The 20,932-nt window shown below is 44.6% G+C and overlaps 1 protein-coding gene across 1 annotated transcript in view; it reads left to right on the forward strand.

Annotated features, from left to right (window-relative positions):
- Positions 1-352: 352 nt before the first annotated feature.
- Positions 353-20,932, forward strand: part of map1aa (microtubule-associated protein 1Aa) — a gene marked incomplete at its 3' end in the record, with an annotated part of 70,379 nt that continues 49,799 nt past the window's right edge. The window contains exon 1 of the mRNA XM_084308194.1: positions 353-440. The remainder of the gene's footprint in view (positions 441-20,932) is intronic.

The following is a 20,932-nucleotide window of genomic DNA, read 5'->3' on the forward strand; positions in this document are numbered from 1 at the left end:
CTCAACCGCTGGCGAGATAACCCGACTTTACTCGGGTCTGGCGCCCTCTGGAACTCTCTTAAGACATTAGACTCAGAGTCCCACCTCATCTCTTCTCCATTGCCCCCCCCACCCCCCGCCCCCCGTTTGTTTGTCTGTAGTTTGTCTCGCTACTTCCTTAGTGTAAAGCCACTTTGAGTTCTGGAAAAGCGTTATATAAATTGTATTTATGAGTATTATTATTGTTATTAAAATAATAATAATTATTATTACTATTATTCCTATTATTATTATTATTATTACGACTATGACTACTATTACTAATCATCTGTCTGAACGGGTTCTGATTGTGTCGACAGGTTTGTGTTCGTGGGACGTCGACCCCCTGCTGTGTGATCTGAGCCGTGAGCTGCAGCTGTTTCAGACCAGACACTCCGCTCACTTCTCTTCAAAGGTCAAAGGTCAGTCTGACTTCACTGAAGTGGAAACAGGGATTTTTTTACCCAATGTGTATTTTTGTGTGAACCTACTGATATGGACACGGTCTGTCTGTATATCTACTGATATGGACTGCATATTACTGGTATTGGTCTAGGGTTGGGTCTATGGTTGGGTCTATAGTCAATGGCTGGGTGGGTCTATGGTCTAAGGGTGGGTCAATGGCTGAATCTTGATGTTAGTGTGTTTGAAGCCCAAATAGCAGTGAAGGCTGTTTGAACAAAGTGGCCTTTTGAAGTCTTGTTAGAAGGTCAGTGATGTGGTTCTGGACTGTGATGTAGTGGAGGAGAGGAGGGGGAGGAGCAGGAGGTATAATTGGCTGCCCCCTCCCCTCTCTGGACTCCATCTACACCTCACGCACAGTCACCCGCTCTGGTAAAATAGTCAACGATCCCTCCCACCCAGCACACCACTTATTCCAGCGCATGCCCTCAGGTCGCTACAGGTCAATTTCAACCAGACACACACGCTTCACAAACAGCTTTTTTCCCCACAGCAGTCCGAACACTAAACACCCTGGCCCGCCCCCCCCTTTGCACAGACGGGCTAGCATCCGAACTGAAGTGAACATGAACTTAACTGAACGGACACTAACTGACACTTGTTATATGTGACTGTCCTGTATGTATTTATGTATTTATTGTGGGGATTGGGAGGTGGAAGGGGGGCGTTTGATGTTCCATGTTGATGTCCCAGTGCTTAAGTAACATGCTGTACCGCAAACCATTACCACCAACCATAGTTGTGTGGCATTAAAGTATCTTGTATCTTGTTGTACTGCTACTACTATTACTACTATTACTACTACCACTGCTGCTACTGCTGCTACTGCTACTACTACTACTACTACTGATTGATTGAATTGATTGAAAAGTTTATTAACAGATTGCAGAATGGGTACAGTACAGTACAGCTCAATACATACAATTGTTAAGGGGATGCAGACCAGAGAAAGACTTTCGTCTTGTTTACATCAGGGTCCCCCATTTTCAATTCATCATAACATATATGACACACACGACATACAGATAGACAGTACTGCTACATCTATACATTTATGACATACCAGATTTGCAAATACAGTACTGTTTGTGATACAAAAAGTGTCCAGAAAAGAGTGTATATACATTTGACGTAGAAACTGTACATTGGAGGATGTTGGGTAGGTGGGGTGGGGTTGGGTTAGGTGGGGGACACTGTGCACTGTACATTGGAATACTGACAAAGCCATACTTGGTCATTTACTGGGTTAGGACGTTTGTAGGGGCCAGTTTCGAATTGCAGTCTCCCGTAGGTGTTCTTTGAGAGTGTTTTTGAAAGTGAGTAATTCACATTCCTTTACAGCTTTGGGTAGAGCGTTCCACATTGATGTGGCATAATTGCGAAATGTGTTTAGTCCCTTGTTTGAGCCGAATCTGGGTTTAACATGATTTGTGGAGCTCCCTCTGGTGTTGTGATCGTGGTATTCACTGACCTTTGGGAAGTATTTTTACATGTACATGGGTACCTTGGTCGTGTAGTGTATCTTGTAGACCAGGCCCATTGCAAGTTGCTGTACTCTGTCGTCTACTCTAAGCCATCCTAGGTTGTCAAAGTGGGCTGGGGTGAGGTGGGTTCTAGGAGTAAGGTCAAGCAGTAGTCTGACCAGTTTGTTTTGAGATGTTTGTAATTTTGTTTTTAGCGCCTTTGAGGTGCTTTGGTACCATGAGGTGCAAGCATAGTCGTAGTACCCTTGAATGAGTGCTCCTGCCAGAGTCTTCAGGGTATTCTTGTTTACCAGAGAGGAGATCCGGTACAAGAATCGAGTTCGTTGGTTGACTTTTTTTTATTACATTGGATGCCATTTTGTCACAGGAAAGATTAGCCTCTAGGATGGAACCCAGGTAGGTAATTTCATCTTTCCTTGTGACAATATTGTCACCCACTGTAACTGAGAAGCCGTCGGTCTTGCTGAGTTTGTTATTTGAACCGAAGAGAATGGACTCTGTTTTGCCCATGTGTAATGATAGTTTGTTATCGGCGAGCCATATGCAGATTTTGCCTAGTTCCGAGCTGAGGGTTTTTTCAACCTGTAACTTGTTCTTGTCAGAGACCAGCAGGGCTGAGTCGTCCGCAAACAGGAACAAGTTGCAGTCACAAGCTGACGACATGTCATTTGCATAAATTAGGAACAGTAGCAGTCCTAGTATGCTTCCTTGTGGAACACCACAGCTCACTGGGTATAGGGTACCGTTTACCTCTACTGCTGCTGCTGCTACTACTACTACTACTACTGCTACTGCTACTACTACTACTACTACTGCTGCTACTGCTACTACTACTACTACTGCTACTACTACTACTACTACTGCTGCTACTGCTACTACTACTACTGCTACTACTACTACTACTGCTGCTACTACTACTACTACCACTACTACTACTACCACTACTACTACTACTACTACTACTACTACTACTACTACTACTACTACTACTACTACTACTACTACTACTACTACTACTACTACTACTACTACTACTACTACTACTACTACTACTACTAGCTACCATCTCTTCTACTACTACTACTACCATCTCTTCTTCTACTACTACTACTACTACTACTACTACTACTACTACTACTACTACTACTACTACTACTACTACTACTACTACTACTACTACTACTACTACTACTACTACCATCTCTTCTACTACTACTACTACTGCTGCAAAGGAGGAGATGAGGGGATAGGAGGAGGAGGAGGGGAGGAGAGGAGAGGAGGCGTAGGGGAGGACTGACATACACTGGAGGACTGCTAAGTCATCATGGCCGACCACCTCTCTCTCTCTCACAAACACATGCACATGCACATGCACACACGCACACACACACACGCGCGCACACACACACACACACACACACACACACACACACACACACACACACACACACACACACACACACACACACACACACTGCACCAAGGGCGACATTATCCAGGCAGCATGAAGACAGTCTCCTGTCAGTCTGTCTGAATGGAGTCTTTATCTGTCAGTCTGTCTGAATGGAGTCTTTATCTGTCAGTCTGTCTGAATGGAGTCTTTATTTGCAGTCTGTCTGAATGGAGTCTTTGTCTGTCAGTCTGTCTGAATGGAGTCTTTATTTGCAGTCTGTCTGAATGGAGTCTTTGTCTGTCAGTCTGTCTGAATGGAGTCGAGTCTTTATCTGTCAGTCTGTCTGAATGGAGTCTTTATTTGCAGTCTGTCTGAATGGAGTCTTTATCTGTCAGTCTGTCTGAATGGAGTCTTTATCTGTCAGTCTGTCTGAATGAAGTCTTTATCTGTCAGTCTGTCTGAATGAAGTCTTTATCTGTCAGTCTGTATGAACGGAGTCTTTGTAGTCTTTATATGGAGTTGATCAGGTCCATAATTCCCCTGCGGCACCGTGGTGCAGTGGTTAGCACTGTCTCCTCACAGCAAGAAGGTCCAGGGTTCAGACCAGATGGTGTTGCAGTGGTTAGCACTGTCTCCTCACAGCAAGAAGGTCCAGGGTTCAGACCAGATGGTGTTGCAGTGGTTAGCACTGTCTCCTCACAGTCAGAAGGTCCTGGGTTCAGACCAGACGGTGTTGCAGTGGTTAGCACTGTCGCCTCACAGCCAGAAGGTCCTGGGTTCAAACCAGACGGCGTTGCAGTGGTTAGCACTGTCTCCTCACAGCAAGAAGGTCCTGGGTTCAGACCAGACGGTGTTGCAGTGGTTAGCACTGTCGCCTCACAGCCAGAAGGTCCTGGGTTCAAACCAGATGGCGTTGCAGTGGTTATCACTGTCTCCTCACAGCCAGAAGGTCCTGGGTTCAAACCAGACAGTGTTGCAGTGCTTATCACTGTCTCCTCACAGCCAGAAGGTCCCGGGTTCAAACCAGACAGTGTTGCAGTGGTTATCACTGTCTCCTCACAGCCAGAATGTCCTGGGTTCAAACCAGACAGTGTTGCAGTGGTTAGCACTGTCGCCTCACAGCAAGAAGGTCCTGGGTTCAAACCCCATGGTGTTGCAGTGGTTAGCACTGTCTCCTCACAGCCAGAAGGTCCTGGGTTCAGACCAGTCGGTGTTGCAGTGGTTAGCACTGTCTCCTCACAGCCAGAAGGTCCTGGGTTCAAACCCCATGGTGTTGCAGTGGTTAGCACTGTCTCCTCACAGCCAGAAGGTCCTGGGTTCAGACCAGACGGTGTTGCAGTGGTTAGCACTGTCTCCTCACAGCCAGAAGGTCCTGGGTTCAGACCAGACGGTCTTTAAACAAAGCTGATAGTTCCTGTGAGAACCATGGTGCTGTTCTATCTTTATAGAGCTGATAGTTCCTGTTAGAATATTAAGAGATCTAGCTTCCCTAATGTCCATAGGTAGTGTGTTCCATAACTTTGGTGCATAGTTTGCAAAGGCTGCATCCCCGATTTTCCTTAGACTGTGGCTTGGAACCTTCAATAGACCAGTGGTAGATGATCGCAATGTTCTAGAAGGCACATAGTTGACTAGAGCATTTGCAATGTAGCTTGGTCCTGTTCCATTTACTGCTTTGTATATAAGGAGGAGGACCTTGAAATCAATTATAAATATTACCGGAAGCCATGAGTGTAGGTTAGCTAATACTGGACTGATGTGGTCTCTCCTCTTGGTTCTAGTTAGTAGCCTAGCTGCTGAGTTTTGAATGAGTTGGAGTCGTTCTGTGTTTTATTTTGGGAGGCCGGTGAGGAGTGCATTACAGTATAGTCAAGTCGGCTTGAGATAAGATCAGTTTTTCAGCGTCTTTTTTATTTATGAATGGCCGTAGCTATGTTTCTAAGGTGGAAGAATGATGTTTTTGTCACCTTGTTGATGTGTGATTTAAAGCTTCGGTCTGAGTCTATTATAACACCAAGACTTGTAACTTGTTGTTTAGGGTTTGTAACTACAGTAGTGTGTATGTTTAGTTGTAGGGGAGAACGGGGATAGTTGTCACAGGTTTTACTCCAGTGTGAATTGCTCATCATCAAAACATCTTTCAATAATCATTCCTACATTAAATTGAAGCTTAAGATGTTGGCTTGAAATGTGTATCCCTCTCATTTTCCAACGTATTGTAACAAAGAGTTAATCACCGATCAAAGACACTCTGACACATTGTGACAACCAACCCCATCACGGGGATGGTTGTCACACACTATGGGGTTGGTTGTCACCATGTGTTTTAATGGGAAAAATCTTAAAAAGAAGACAAGAAGGCAGAACTCAATTTGAAAGTTTAATTGCATTGACAAGTTGACAAATACATAACTTAATTCATCTTAACATGAACATAAACAGGAAACACATCTTTAGGCCATCCTATATAACAAAATAAGAACACAATAAATCGGCCTAACAATAATCCTACACAACATGTGACAACCAACCCCAAATAAAATGTGACGACCAACTGGAATGTCTTGATAGCATCAAGGCTAACAGCCATCTAACAACTAGTTAGCTAGCTAACAACAATCTAAACTATAGCTATCCCTTCACACTTTTTAAGGGTAATAATTGTTTCATTATAAACCAATTGTGTAAAAGCCTAGAAGAAAAATACTGAGGAGCGGAATATTTACAAATGGAAATGAAAAACACAAAAAGTCCTCTCACCTTAAATTCAGCTGTTTCACTCCAAAGATGACTCTGACCCCAATTCTGGACATTTAAATACCAAAGTATGGGAGACAGGACCCTCTGGTGGTGAAATATAATGAATGTGACAACCTACCTGTGTGACAACGTCCCCCGTTCTCCCCTAACTAGTATACTAGTATATGTTTAGGAGTGAAGGTATTTGAAGATGAAAAACAGTGGGAGGTGGGGCTGGATCTCATCAATTATTCAGATTATTGATCTGTTCCGGAGCTCCTCTGCAGGGCATTCAAGTGACCAAACATGCACACACGCACACACACACACACGCACGCACGCACGCACGCACGCACGCACGCACACACGTGCACGCACGCACACGCACGCACACACACACACACACACACACGCGCACACACGCACACACACACACACACAGATCACATAGCAGTGCCATAGCAACCAAACTGTCTGTCTAGCTAGTTTAACCTTGTCCCTAGGTGACTGTACGATACGCAAATATTGAATGCTACACAAAATAATAAGCTAGGTAGCAAGCTAACATATTTAACAGGCAAGCTAACACAACAGACAACACTGTCCTCAGCTGCTACTAGGCCTCTGTTACACCTCACCTCCCACCCCAGAGCTGTCTGTCTGTCTGTCTGTCTGTCTGTCTGTCTGTCTGTCTGTCTGTCTGTCTGTCTGTCTGTCTGTCTGTCTGTCTGTCTGTCTGTCTGTCTGTCTGTCTGTCTGTCTGTCTGCCTGTCTGTATGTCTGTCTGCCTGTCTGTCTGTCTGCTGTATGTCAGTGGTATTTCCTGTGGCTCATCTTTCACAAACACATTAGTGTCACTGGCTTAGTATAGTGACCTTGACCAGTGTGTGTGTGTGTGTGTGTGTGTGTGTGTGTGTGTGTGTGTGTGTGTGTGTGTGTGTGTGTGTGTGTGTGTGTGTGTGTGTGTATATGATGATAAAGTGATGCATGGAGAGGGGGGGGGGGGGGGGGGGGGCAGGGCGTGGTCAGCTGGCTGGCGGCTGCTTCCAACATGCCACAACCCTCAGACGATTAACCCTTTAATTCCCATTTAAAACCTGACAGGTCAGTACTGATATCAGATCAGCTATGATATGATATGATATGATATGATATGATATGATATGATATTATAAAAAAAAAAAAGACAGGAACAATACGAAAACAGAAAAAAATACTTGCAGGCCAACCAAGCAGATAGAGAACAGACAGACATAATACACCAGTCATACTACAATACAAAAACTAGCTCATGCTATGTGTGGTTTAGGGGTTATAGGCTACGCCTCTTTTTGGGGGAAAGGACTTGTGACAGCCAGCATCTGTTCACAATCTACAGTCTTAGGACAGAACAACACATCTAGACTATCAAGTCCCAGAAGTAGTTATTATCTCCTAGTTTTAGGTCATCCAGAGCTTCATAACATTACCTGGACATGGAGAAATATCCTGCAGCTGAATTCAATAGTATCCAGCTGCAGCCGTTCAGACCAGCGCTTACAAGCCCCGCACATACAAGCCCCGCACATAGCAACCCCTCGCTTCCATTGGCTGATTTTGGTGACGTGATTTTGGGTCACGTTGCACGTTGCACTGCGGGATTGATTGATTGATTGATTGAAAACTTTATTAACAGATTGCCGTATGATTTGGGTCACGTTGCACTGCGGGATTGATTGATTGATTGATTGATTGATTCATTGATTCATTGATTGATTGATTGATTGATTGAAAACTTTATTAACAGATTGATTGATTGATTGAAAACTTTATTAACAGATTGCCGAATGGGTACACGTGACCACAGGCCCTGATTGATTGATTGAAAACTTTATTAACAGATTGTAGAATGGGTACACGTGACCTGACCGATTGATTGATTGATTGATTGAAAACTTTATTAACAGATTGCAGAATGGGTACAGTGACCGATTGATTGATTGATTGATTGATTTATTGATTGATTGATTGATTGATTGATTGATTGAAAACTTTATTAACAGATTGCAGAATGCAGTACAGCTCAATACACACAATTGTTAAGGGGATGCAGACCATGCAGTACTGTTACATTTGTGACATACAGTAAATATATACAAGGGGGAGGGAACTGTACATTTATGATGAATTGAAAATGGGGGACCCTGATGTAAACAAGACGGAAGTCTTTCTCTGGTCTGCATCCCCTTAACAATTGTGTGTATTGAGCTGTACTGCAGATATATTTCAATTGCCTTACTTATTTACATAAGTATTATAGGCCTACAGCAGTATTGTACAGACAGTCTGTGTGAAGTCTGTGTGGTTATCCAGCTGCACAAAGGCAGAGCAAGAGGCTCTACAGAGGGTGGTGAAGGCGGCAGGCAGGATTGTCGGGACTCCTCTATCAAACATCACCTCCGTCTTCACCTCCTGCTGCCTCCACCGCTCCAAGTGTATCATCTAGGACCAGTCTCACCCAGCACATCACCTCTTTCAGCTCCTTCCCTCAGGGAGGAGATACCGGTCCATACATGCCAAGAGTTAAATATTTAAGAACAGCTTTTTCCCCCAAGCAGTCAGACTGTTAAACGCTCATTGACTGTCCCCTCACGTGCACCATGCACTTACCTGGACTTGATAATCACTGTTACCACTCATCATGCACTTTATTTAAAATATTCTGTTATGTACAGTGTTATATGTGTTTCATGTATGTATATATTGTACTACGGTCTGTGGGAGCTCCCCTGAAATTTCACTCACGGTCATATAAGAGTTTTAATGTACCATGTACAGACATTGGATTTTCTACCCATAATTTGATTTAAAACATTCCATAGATTTTTACCATCATTTCTCACATCATATAACCATGGTTTAAAATATTCCCTTTTTCTCACCTTATTTAACTTTGTGACTTGATTACGTAAGGAACGGTACTTTTGTCTGTCATCTGCAGAACTGGAACACACTGATGCTTTTTTGGCTACAGTATGTCTCTCTCATTCATTAAAATTCATTAAAAGCTACTATCTATCCATGGGGCTGATTTGTTTCTGACATAAATAAGTCCAGTGCAACCTCTGGGTCATCCTCACAACATACCTCCTCCCAGTTTATACCCAACATTTCATTAATAAAACCTTCTACATTAAAACTCTTATATGACCGTGAGTGAAATTTCAGGGGAGCTCCCACAGACCGTAGTACAATATATACATACATGAAACACATATAACACTGTACATAACAGAATATTTTAAATAAAGTGCATGATGAGTGGTAACAGTGATTATCAAGTCCAGGTAAGTGCATGGTGCACGTGAGGGGACAGTCAATGAGCATTTAACAGTCTGACTGCTTGGGGGAAAAAGCTGTTCTTAAATATTTAACTCTTGGCATGTATGGACCGGTATCTCCTCCCTGAGGGAAGGAGCTGAAAGAGGTGATGTGCTGGGTGAGACTGGTCCTTGATGATACACTTGGAGCGGTGGAGGCAGCGGGAGGTGAAGACGGAGGTGATGTTTGATAGAGGAGTCCCGACAATCCTGCCTGCCGCCTTCACCACCCTCTGTAGAGCCTCTTGCTCTGCCTTTGTGCAGCTGGATAACCACACAGACTTCACACAGACTGTCTGTACAATACTGCTGTAGGCCTATAATACTTATATAAATAAGTAAGGCAATTGAAATATATCTGCAGTACAGCTCAATACACACAATTGTTAAGGGGATGCAGACCAGAGAAAGACTTCCGTCTTGTTTACATCAGGGTCCCCCATTTTCAATTCATCATAAATGTACAGTTCCCTCCCCCTTGTATATATTTACTGTATGTCACAAATGTAACAGTACTGCATGGTCTGCATCCCCTTAACAATTGTGTGTATTGAGCTGTACTGCATTCTGCAATCTGTTAATAAAGTTTTCAATCAATCAATCAATCAATAAATCAATCAATCAATCAATCAATCAATCAATCAATCGGTCACTGTACCCATTCTGCAATCTGTTAATAAAGTTTTCAATCAATCAATCAATCAATCAATCAATCGGTCAGGTCACGTGTACCCATTCTACAATCTGTTAATAAAGTTTTCAATCAATCAATCAGGGCCTGTGGTCACGTGTACCCATTCGGCAATCTGTTAATAAAGTTTTCAATCAATCAATCAATCTGTTAATAAAGTTTTCAATCAATCAATCAATCAATCAATGAATCAATCAATCAATCAATCAATCAATCCCGCAGTGCAACGTGACCCAAATCATACGGCAATCTGTTAATAAAGTTTTTAATCAATCAATCAATCAATCCCGCGGTGCAACGTGCAACGTGACCCAAAATCACGTCACCAAAATCAGCCAATGGAAGCGAGGGGTTGCTATGTGCGGGGCTTGTATGTGCGGGGCTTGTAAGCGCTGGTCTGAACGGCTGCAGCTGGAAGCATCTCGCTGAATTGGGAAATACCATAGTTCAGCTAATATCACCTCTGGTATTGTATATCACCATTAGCACCAGGGGGCGCAGTCTTCTGTCCAGCTCACCTGGAAAGCTTTGAAGAGGACCTGTAGGGAGATAGAGAATAACAACGGACAGATACAGCATGCTATTCAAGGGAGATCGGGTAGTGATATATTATGCTTGTAGTCCAGAAGGGAGAGGTCAGAAGGCCAGTGCCTCCACGGTGTCTGGAGGGTCTGAGAGAGAAGCTGGAGAGGCTGGAGAGGTCTGGAGGGTCTGAGAGAGAAGCTGCAGGGTCTGCAGGGGTGGGTGCTGCAGGTGGTGAGCGTAGACCGTTATGAAGTCTGCTTTCATCACGGCTGATTGGCAGTTCCATAAGCCCCTGCCCTGCATATGGTGACAGATATATTTGTGGCCATGAACCGGTAGTGGAGGTTGGCAGGGTTAGGGTTAGCTGGTGTGGACCGGTAGTGGAGGTTGGCAGGGTTAGGGTTAGCTGGTGGTGTGGACCGGTAGTGGAGGTTGGCAGGGTTAGGGTTAGCTGGTGTGGACCGGTAGTGGAGGTTGGCAGGGTTAGGGTTAGCTGGTGGTGTGGACCGGTAGTGGAGGTTGGCAGGGTTAGGGTTAGCTGGTGGTGTGGACCGGTAGTGGAGGTTGGCAGGGTTAGGGTTAGCTGGTGTGGACCGGTAGTGGAGGTTGGCAGGGTTAGGGTTAGCTGGTGTGGACCGGTAGTGGAGGTTGGCAGGGTTAGGGTTAGCTGGTGTGGACCGGTAGTGGAGGTTGGCAGGGTTAGGGTTAGCTGGTGTGGACCGGTAGTGGAGGTTGACAGGGTTAGGGTTAGCTGGTGTGGACCGGTAGTGGAGGTTGACAGGGTTAGGGTTAGCTGGTGTGGACCGGTAGTGGAGGTTGGCAGGGTTAGGGTTAGCTGGTGTGGACCGGTAGTGGAGGTTGGCAGGGTTAGGGTTAGCTGGTGGTGTGGACCGGTAGTGGAGGTTGGCAAGGTTAGGGTTAGCTGGTGGTGTGGACCGGTAGTGGAGGTTGGCAGGGTTAGGGTTAGCTGGTGGTGTGGACCGGTAGTGGAGGTTGGCAGGGTTAGGGTTAGCTGGTGGTGTGGACCGGTAGTGGAGGTTGGCAGGGTTAGGGTTAGCTGGTGGTGTGGACCGGTAGTGGAGGTTGACAGGGTTAGGGTTAGCTGGTGGTGTGGACCGGTAGTGGAGGTTGGCAGGGTTAGGGTTAGCTGGTGGTGTGGACCGGTAGTGGAGGTTGGCAGGGTTAGGGTTAGCTGGTGTGGACCGGTAGTGGAGGTTGGCAGGGTTAGGGTTAGCTGGTGTGGACCGGTAGTGGAGGTTGGCAGGGTTAGGGTTAGCTGGTGGTGTGGACCGGTAGTGGAGGTTGGCAGGGTTAGGGTTAGCTGGTGGTGTGGACCGGTAGTGGAGGTTGGCAGGGTTAGGGTTAGCTGGTGTGGACCGGTAGTGGAGGTTGGCAGGGTTAGGGTTAGCTGGTGGTGTGGACCGGTAGTGGAGGTTGGCAGGGTTAGGGTTAGCTGGTGTGGACCGGTAGTGGAGGTTGGCAGGGTTAGGGTTAGCTGGTGTGGACGGCCTGCATCTGGTCTGAAGGAGAAGATTGAAGTAAGGAAGATTGAAGTAGGTGATCTCTCAGTGGCCAGTGTTGGAAAGCTTGACTCATAAAACAAATGTTTCAAACAAAGTAAGCGTTCTGCCAACAGTTCAATACAAATCTATAGGAGTGCCGTCTGTGTTTTCCACCACAAGGGGGCGTGACAGAGAGAAACGTACCCGGAGGCGTGTATATTTTCCCTAACAGACTTTCACTTCCGCGTTCGGGTTCCGCGATCTGATTGGCCACTGACGTTTCTCTCAGCGCCAATCGCGTTACGCCTAGTTCTGCCTCTAACAGCCTGCTAGCTAGCTAACGCCTAGTTCTATCACTGGTTAAGCTTGGCGACTCTTTCGAAGTTGGTTAAGGTTAGAGTTTGGAATCAGGGCTGGTGGTCTATCGCCATGCTCTAAGACAAACTCTAACCTTAACCAACTTCGAAAGAGTCGCCAAGCTTAACCAGTGATAGAACTAGGCATAACGCGATTGGCTTTGAGAGAAACGTCAGTGGCCAATCAGATCGCGGAACCCGAACGCGGAAGTGAAAGTCCGTTAGGGAAAATATACACGCTACCCGGAGGGCTGGTTTGATGCATTACAGATGATGTCAATCAAATGACAAATTAACATATAGATATATAGTCATATATATATAATAATGTGATATATAATAATATATATAATAATGTGATATAGAATGTGATATATATAATAATGTGATATATAATAATAATAATATATATAATAATGTGATATAGAATGTGATATATAGTAATTTATATAATAATGTGATATAGAATGTGATATATAATAATATATATAATAATGTGATATAGAATGTGATATATAATAATATATAATAATGTGATATAGAATGTGATATATAATAATATATATAATAATGTGATGTAGAATGTGATATATAATAATATATAATAATCTGATATAGAATGTGATATATAATAATATATATATAATGTGATATAGAATGTGATATATAATAATATATATAATAATGTGATGTAGAATGTGATATATATAATAATATATATAATAATGTGATATAGAATGTGATATAGAATAATGTGATATAGAATGTGATATATATATAATTTATATAATAATGTGATATAGAATGTGATATATAATCATATATATAATCATGTAATATGTGCATTATAATGTGTGCATTATAGAATGTGCATTTCTAATCATCTAAAAGACAAAAATTAAACCACAGCTATTAAATCATCGTTCACTTGCCAAAGTGGTTCATGAGCCTTTAAGAGCTATTTCTGGATGAGAGAAAACAGCCTTTCACATAGCAGCTGGAGCGACCAATGTGTCTCTCCCCTCTCTCTTTCTTTGTCTGTCTGTATATCTGTCTGTCTGTCTAAATATATATCTGTCTGTCTGTCTGTCTGTCTGTCTGTCTGTCTGTCTGTCTGTCTGTCTGTCTGTCTGTCTGTCTGTCTGTCTGTCTGTCTGTCTGTCTGTCTGTCTGTCTGTCTGTCTGTCTGTCTGTCTGTCTGTATATATATTTTTTTTAATCTACTTTTTCTCCCCCTTTTTTCTGTGATTTTTTCTCCCATCCCAATTTCCTCTCGTGCCAATTCTCCCTCCCCTGTCCTGATCGTTGCTCGCATGTGCCCCCCACTGGCCGGTTGTAGGGAGGAGGAGGCAGCCAGTCACATCTTTCACCTGCCAGCGCGGACTCTCATTGGCGAGGTGTAACGTGTTGGAGGCTCACAATGCCCCCCCCGCCATTTTCCTGTCTCTGCTGTGCAGGCGTCCCCCAACCGACCTGTAGGAGTCGCTGTCCACAACGACCAGATTACCACCCATCGACTCCCCTCCCGCTAACTCTGCCAATTGAGTCAGTATGATGGCCGGCCAAGCCGGATGCAACGCCGACAGCCGGATTCGATACCGGTGTCTCTTGCGTTGGTGACGAGCGCAATGACCAAATATCGGTATACTGTATATGTCAGTCTGTATATATATATCTGTCTGTCTGTATATATATATATATATATATATATATATATATATATATATATATATATATATATATATATATATATATATATATATATATATATATATATATATATATATATATATATATATATATATCTGTCTGTATATCTGTCTGTATATCTGTCTGTATATATATACAGTATGTCTGTCTCTCTGTCTATATATATATCTGTCTGTATATCTGTCTGTCTCTCTGTCTATATATATCTGTCTGTCTGTCTGTCTGTCTGTCTGTCTGTCTGTCTGTCTGTCTGTCTGTCTGTCTGTCTGTCTGTCTGTCTGTCTGTCTGTCTGTATATATATATATCTGTCTGTCTCTCTGTGTCTATACAGTATATGCTGCTCGGCTCTGAAATACAATAAGATACTTTTAGTTTAGAAGAATTAAAAATAGTTAAAAAGAGTACTACTACTATTCTAACAGGGTATTTCTACTGTTAATAGATTACTATTCTATCAGGGTATCTCTATTGTTGTATGGTACCGCCTGGCCCCAGCATCCTCCTCTCTCCTCCTCTCCTCTCTCCTCCTTCATCCTCCTCTCTGCCCCTCCCACTCTCTCACAACCACATGCGTGCACGCACACACGTACACACGTGCGCGCACACGCACACACACACAGTCTGTCGCCAGATCGGCTGCGCGCTGCCTCCTTCCTCATCGTTACCGTCCGACCGAAGGTAGGAAATGTGTTATTTTCGCTCATCATATTCATGTTTCTGCGTGTTTCTCTCCGTCCGCGTGTTTCTCTGCTCGGTCTCTTTGTCTCGGGTGTCGGAGGAGTGTGTTCGGAGCTGCAGAGGAGCGTCGATGTGGAGAGAAACGCTGCCACGGTCCATCACATGCAGTAGTTCAGCAGCAGCATATTATTTCAGCTGTTTCATCAGGCCATCTTCAATTCACTATGAATTGAAAATGGGGGACCCTGATGTATATAAACAAGACGAAAGTCTTTCTCTGGTCTGCTGCATCCCCTTAACAATTCTGTGTATTGAGCTGTATACTGTACTGTCTGTACCCATTCTGCAATCTGTTAATAACATGTTCAATCAATCAATCATTCATCCAGACTGTCGGCAGAGCTCAACCGCTGCTCTTACTGTGTATGACACGGAAGAACCGATGGTCTGCGTAATAAATTAATGTAAATAATGTGATGTGATGTGTAATGTAATGTGATGGGCGCCTCTCTGTGGGTGAAACAGTCGTGTAGTCTGGTTCCATCAGTGTCGTTATGACAGTCAGTGTTGCTGCGCTGTTGCTAGTACAGTCTCCATCCTCCAGCCATCATTACATCATAATGATTTGGTCCCAGGCAGGCGGTCAGTGATGTAACCAGGCCAGGCAGTCAGTGCAAGGGCGTAATTTAGTTTTCAATGGTGGACGGGACACATTTGGGGGCGTGGTCAGTGGTGCTTTGGCCGATTTGATACCTAGTTGCACTGTGTTTTAATTAACTTTATTAACAGATTGCAGAATGGGTACAATACAGAGTACGGCTCAATACACACAATTGTTAAGGGGATGCAGACCGGAGAAATACTTTCGTCTTGTTTACATCAGGGTCTCGTCTATCAGATAGATTTATTATTATTATTATTATTATTATTATTGGATACAGGAGTTTGGGTACCAAGAGCTTCTTCAAATAACGTTATCTTATCCATCATTATTCCAAGGTAAACTTCATGAACTGTCATTATGAATTGAGAATGGGGAACCCTGATGTAAACAAGATGAAAGCCTTTCTCTGGTCTGCATCCTCTTAGCAGTTGTGTGTATTGAGCTGTACTGTATTGTACCCATTCTGCAATCTGGTAATTAAAATGTTCAATCAATCAATCAATCAATCAACCAAATTATTTGTATCAGAGTACTGACATTCAGGGGTGTGTTGGTGATTTCAAAGCTGGTTGCACTGTGTTTTAATGACGCCACGTGGCCGCTCGCTCCCGGGCGCGTGCGCGCGCTCCTGCGCATGCGCATAAATGTTCCCTCGCGTGCGCAGTGCGCACAGACTAAAGACGATGCCTAATGTAACACATTTCATTCACAAGTTTTGTGTGAATGTATCGGAGAACGTATTTGAACACACCTGACGACCTGAGCTATTGTTATGCAAAGTACTAGCCAGGTGGGTACTTGGCGAGTTGACGCATCAGTCGAGTGCAGCGCATTCCTGTGTGCACACGCGTGCATGTGCGTGTGCGTGCTTCTGCTCACAGAGCCGGTTGCTCGACTTTTTGACTCCTCCCCCGGCTGCCATCGTCTACTCTCGCTTGTTTTCGAGGTGAGCCGAAATTAATCTCAAACACGCCTATTGTTATGCAAAGACAAGTAGCCGTGTGCCAAGTACCCACCTGGCTACTGTCTTTGCATAACAATAGCTCAGGTCATCAGAAAGGGAACTAGCAGCCGCTTTCCGTGTGGTCCTAGTGCCTGTCGGGTCTCCGTTTATTATCCGTTTATTATCGCGTAACATTGATTGATTGATTGAAAATTTTATTAACAGATTGCAGAATGGGTACAGTACAGTACAGCTCAATACATACAATTGTTAAGGGGATGCAGACCAGAGAAAGACTTTCGTCTTGTTTACATCAGGGTCCCCCATTTTCAATTCATCATAACATATATGACATACATGACATACAGATAGACAGTACTGCTACATCTATACATTTATGACATACCAGATTTGCAAATACAGTACTGTTTGTGATACGAAAAGAGTCCAGAAAAGAGAGTATATACATTTGACATAGAAACTGTACATTGGAGGAGGTTGGGGGGGGGGGGAGGTTGGGTAGGAGGAGTGGGTGGGGGACACTGTCCAACTGAACAAGCAAAACTGTACATTGGAATATTGACAAGACCATACTTGGTCATTTACTGTACATTGGGGGGGGGGGGGTTGTGTTAGGACATTTACAGGGGCCAGTTTAGAATTGCAGTCTCCCGTAGGTGTTCTTTGAGAGTGTTTTTGAAAGTGGGTAGTGACATTCCTTTACAGCTTTGGGTAGGGCGTTCCACATTGATGTGGCATAATTGCGAAACGTGTTTAGTCCCTTGTTTGAGCCGAATCTGGGTTTAACATGATTTGTGTTAAACCCATCGTGATCGTGGTATTCACTGACCTTTGGGAAGTATTTTGACATGTACATGGGTACCTTGGTCGTGTAGTGTATCTTGTAGACCAGGCCCATTGCAAGTTGCTGTACTCTGTTGTCTACTCTAAGCCATCCTAGGTTGGCAAAGTGTGCAGGGGTGAGGTGGGTTCTAGGAGTAAGGTCAAGCAGTAGTCTGACCAGTTTGTTTTGAGATGTTTGTAATTTAGCTTTTAGCGCCTTTGAGGTGCTTTGGTACCATGAGGTGCAAGCATAGTCGTAGTACCCTTGAATGAGTGCTCCTGCCAGAGTCTTCAGGGTATTCTTGTTTACCAGAGAGGAGATCCGGTACAAGAATCGTGTTCGTTGGTTGACTTTTTTTTATTACATTGGATGCCATTTTGTCACAGGAAAGATTTGCCTCTAGGATGGAACCCAGGTAGGTAATTTCATCTTTCCTTGTGACAATATTGTCACCCACTGTAACCGAGAAGCCGTCGGTCTTGCTGAGTTTGTTATTTGAACCGAAGAGAATGGACTCTGTTTTGCCCATGTGTAATGATAGTTTGTTATCAGCGAGCCATATGCAGATTTTGCCTAGTTCTGAGCTGAGGGTTTTTTCAACCTGTAACTTGTTCTTGTCAGAGACCAGCAGGGCTGAGTCGTCCGCAAACAGGAACAAGTTGCAGTCACAAGCTGACAACATGTAATTTGCATAAATTAGGAACAGTAGCGGACCTAGTATGCTTCCTTGTGGAACACCACAGCTCACTGTGAGGGGGGGGGATAGGGTACCGTTTACCTCCACCATCTGCTCTCTCCCCTCCAGGTAGGATTGCATCCAGCTCACTGATAGACTATCAAAACGAATTGCTTTTAGCTTGTGAATGGTGTGATTGACAGTGTCGAAGGCCTTTTGTAGGTCCAGCATGACCATGCCGCAGTATTTGCCCGCGTCCACCTCTTGTTTGATGTGGTCGTTTAAATAGAGAAGGCATGTGTCAGTGGAGTGGGATGTTCTGAAGCCAGATTGGAATTCCTAGATTAGATTTTTTTCCGCAAGGTATTTTTCGACCTGTTCGTATACAAATTTTTCCATGACTTTCCAGATGGAGGTTAGGATAGAAACAGGGCGGTAGTTGCCAGGGTCTAATTTACTGCCTTTTTGTGCAGCAGGGCTGTACAGTGCGATGATATCGTCGCGAATTGCCCCTTTAATTGGCCGTTGCGATTGGTAAATATTATCTGGGGGCGGGCTTGCGAGTAGTGCTTTCAAGCCTTGGATTCGCATTTCACTCCTAAATTATCCAAGGCGTGTGATGACGCGATGACGTCACTCACGCGAGCTGAGCAGTGAGCACTCAGCAGGTATGATCAGCGAGCTGCGGTGTCTGCTCCTCCTCAGCGCTCTCGCACCCGTGGCTGTTGTAAACACTGGGACCTCGGTGAGCCTGCCAGCCTGCCAGCCGGCTAGCTACTGATAGCTATCAACAAATGCTCCAGTAAGTCTAGTAGTGCATGATAGCTTGCGTTAGCTTACTGTTCAAAACGAAACGTCCCATTAAACTAAATAGTTCAGATAGCTCCGTCCTGATATCAATGTCTTATAACACTGAGTCGATGCGTATTCGAGCTGAGGGCACGCTGTATAGTCAATAGGGACCAGCTGCAGCGCCGGAGAATCCTGGCCGTAGCTGGAGGCTACAGTATAGGGCCCAGCTGCAGCTCCGGAGAATCCTGGCCGTAGCTGGAGGCTACAGTATAGGGCCCAGCTGCAGCTCCGGAGAATCCTGGCCGTAGCTGGAGGCTACAGTATAGGGCCCAGCTGCAGCTCCGGAGAATCCTGGCCGTAGCTGGAGGCTACAGTATAGGGCCCAGCTGCAGCTCCGGAGAATCCTGGCCGTAGCTGGAGGCTACTCAGTACACACAGACAGTGGAGCTGGTTGCATATAGCGAGCATTTAGACTTGTTGCGTGGTGGCGATGTCTCGCAGATAATACAACTACAAGTATGATTATATAATATATATATTTTATTAAAAAAAACAATCACAAAAACAATCGATATAAATAATGGTAAAATTGTTATTAAAGAATTTGCCCCTAAAAAATATTTTTTGCCCCTAAATTTCTCATTTAGGGGCAAGTGTGCCCCTAGTGAAAAAGCTTAGCGTACAGCCCTGTGCAGGGGTGTTACTCTCGCAATTTTGAAGTCCTTGGGGACGTGTCCCTGTTTTATGGAGAGGTTTATTATGTGTGTGATGACTGGGGTGATGGCGGCTGCTGAGTCTCTGAGGAATTTGGAGGGGATGTTGTCATGGCCAGTGGCCTTGTTAGGTTGGAGGGCACTCAGTTTTTTGAGTACCTCATCTGTTGTTACCATTTCCAGTTTGAAGTCGTCTTTGTGGACCCCTAGGTTCTTGTAGTATGCTACTATGTACTAACATTGTTTTGGATGGTAAAAAAGTGCGGGGGACAATAACTGCCTTCTGAAACCGTGCAGGGGACATGTCCCCCGTGTCCCCCCCGTTAATTATGCCCCTGGGTCAGTGATGTAACCAGCCAGGCGGTCAGTGATGTATAACCAGGCGGTCAGTGATGTAACCAGCCAGGCGGTCAGTGATGTAACCAGCCAGGCGGTCAGTGATGTAACCAGCCAGGCGGTCAGTGATGTAACCAGCCAGGCGGTCAGTGATGTAGCCAGCCAGGCGGTCAGTGATGTAACCAGCCAGGCGGTCAGTGATGTAGCCAGGCCAGGCGGTCAGTGATGTAACCAGCCAGGCGGTCAGTGATGTAACCAGCCAGGCGGTCAGTGATGTAACCAGCCAGGCGGTCAGTGATGTAACCAGCCAGGCGGTCAGTGATGTAACCAGGCGGTCAGTGATGTAACCAGCCAGGCGGTCAGTGATGTAACCAGCCAGGCGGTCAGTGATGTAACCAGGCCAGGCGGTCAGTGATGTAACCAGCCAGGCGGTCAGTGATGTAACCAGGCCAGGCGGTCAGTGATGTAACCAGCCAGGCGGTCAGTGATGTAACCAGCCAGGCGGTCAGTGATGTAACCAGGCCAGGCGGTCAGTGATGTAACCAGCCAGGCGGTCAGTGATGTAACCAGCCAGGCGGTCAGTGATGTAACCAGCCAGGCGGTCAGTGATGTAGCCAGCCAGGCGGTCAGTGATGTAGCCAGCCAGGCGGTCAATGATGTAGCCAGGCCAGGTGGTCAGTGACCAGCCAGGCGGCCCGTCAGTTAGAAGAGAGTACTACAATTTAACATAGCCAGTAATAATAATAATAATAATAATAAACTTTATTTGTATAGCAGCACCTTTCATACAGAAACTGCAGCTCAAAGTGCTTCACAACAGAAAAAAGACATAAGGCATAAAATGAGCACATAAAGTGCAGACATATACAATAAAATCACAGTTTTTCACATTAGGATCTAACATCCCAACAGGCCACCTTGTTTATGGTTTGATTCCGTTTTAAATAGACAATAATAAAAAGAGTAAGATAAAATAGACAGAGTAAAATAGTGCAATAGTGCAGTGCAATAAAATAGTAGAATAGAATAGATAAAATCTTTTATTT

The sequence above is a fragment of the Notolepis coatsorum genome, assembly GCF_963971535.1.
Source record: "Notolepis coatsorum genome assembly, chromosome: 2".
NCBI classification, from domain to species: Eukaryota; Metazoa; Chordata; class Actinopteri; order Aulopiformes; family Paralepididae; genus Notolepis; species Notolepis coatsorum.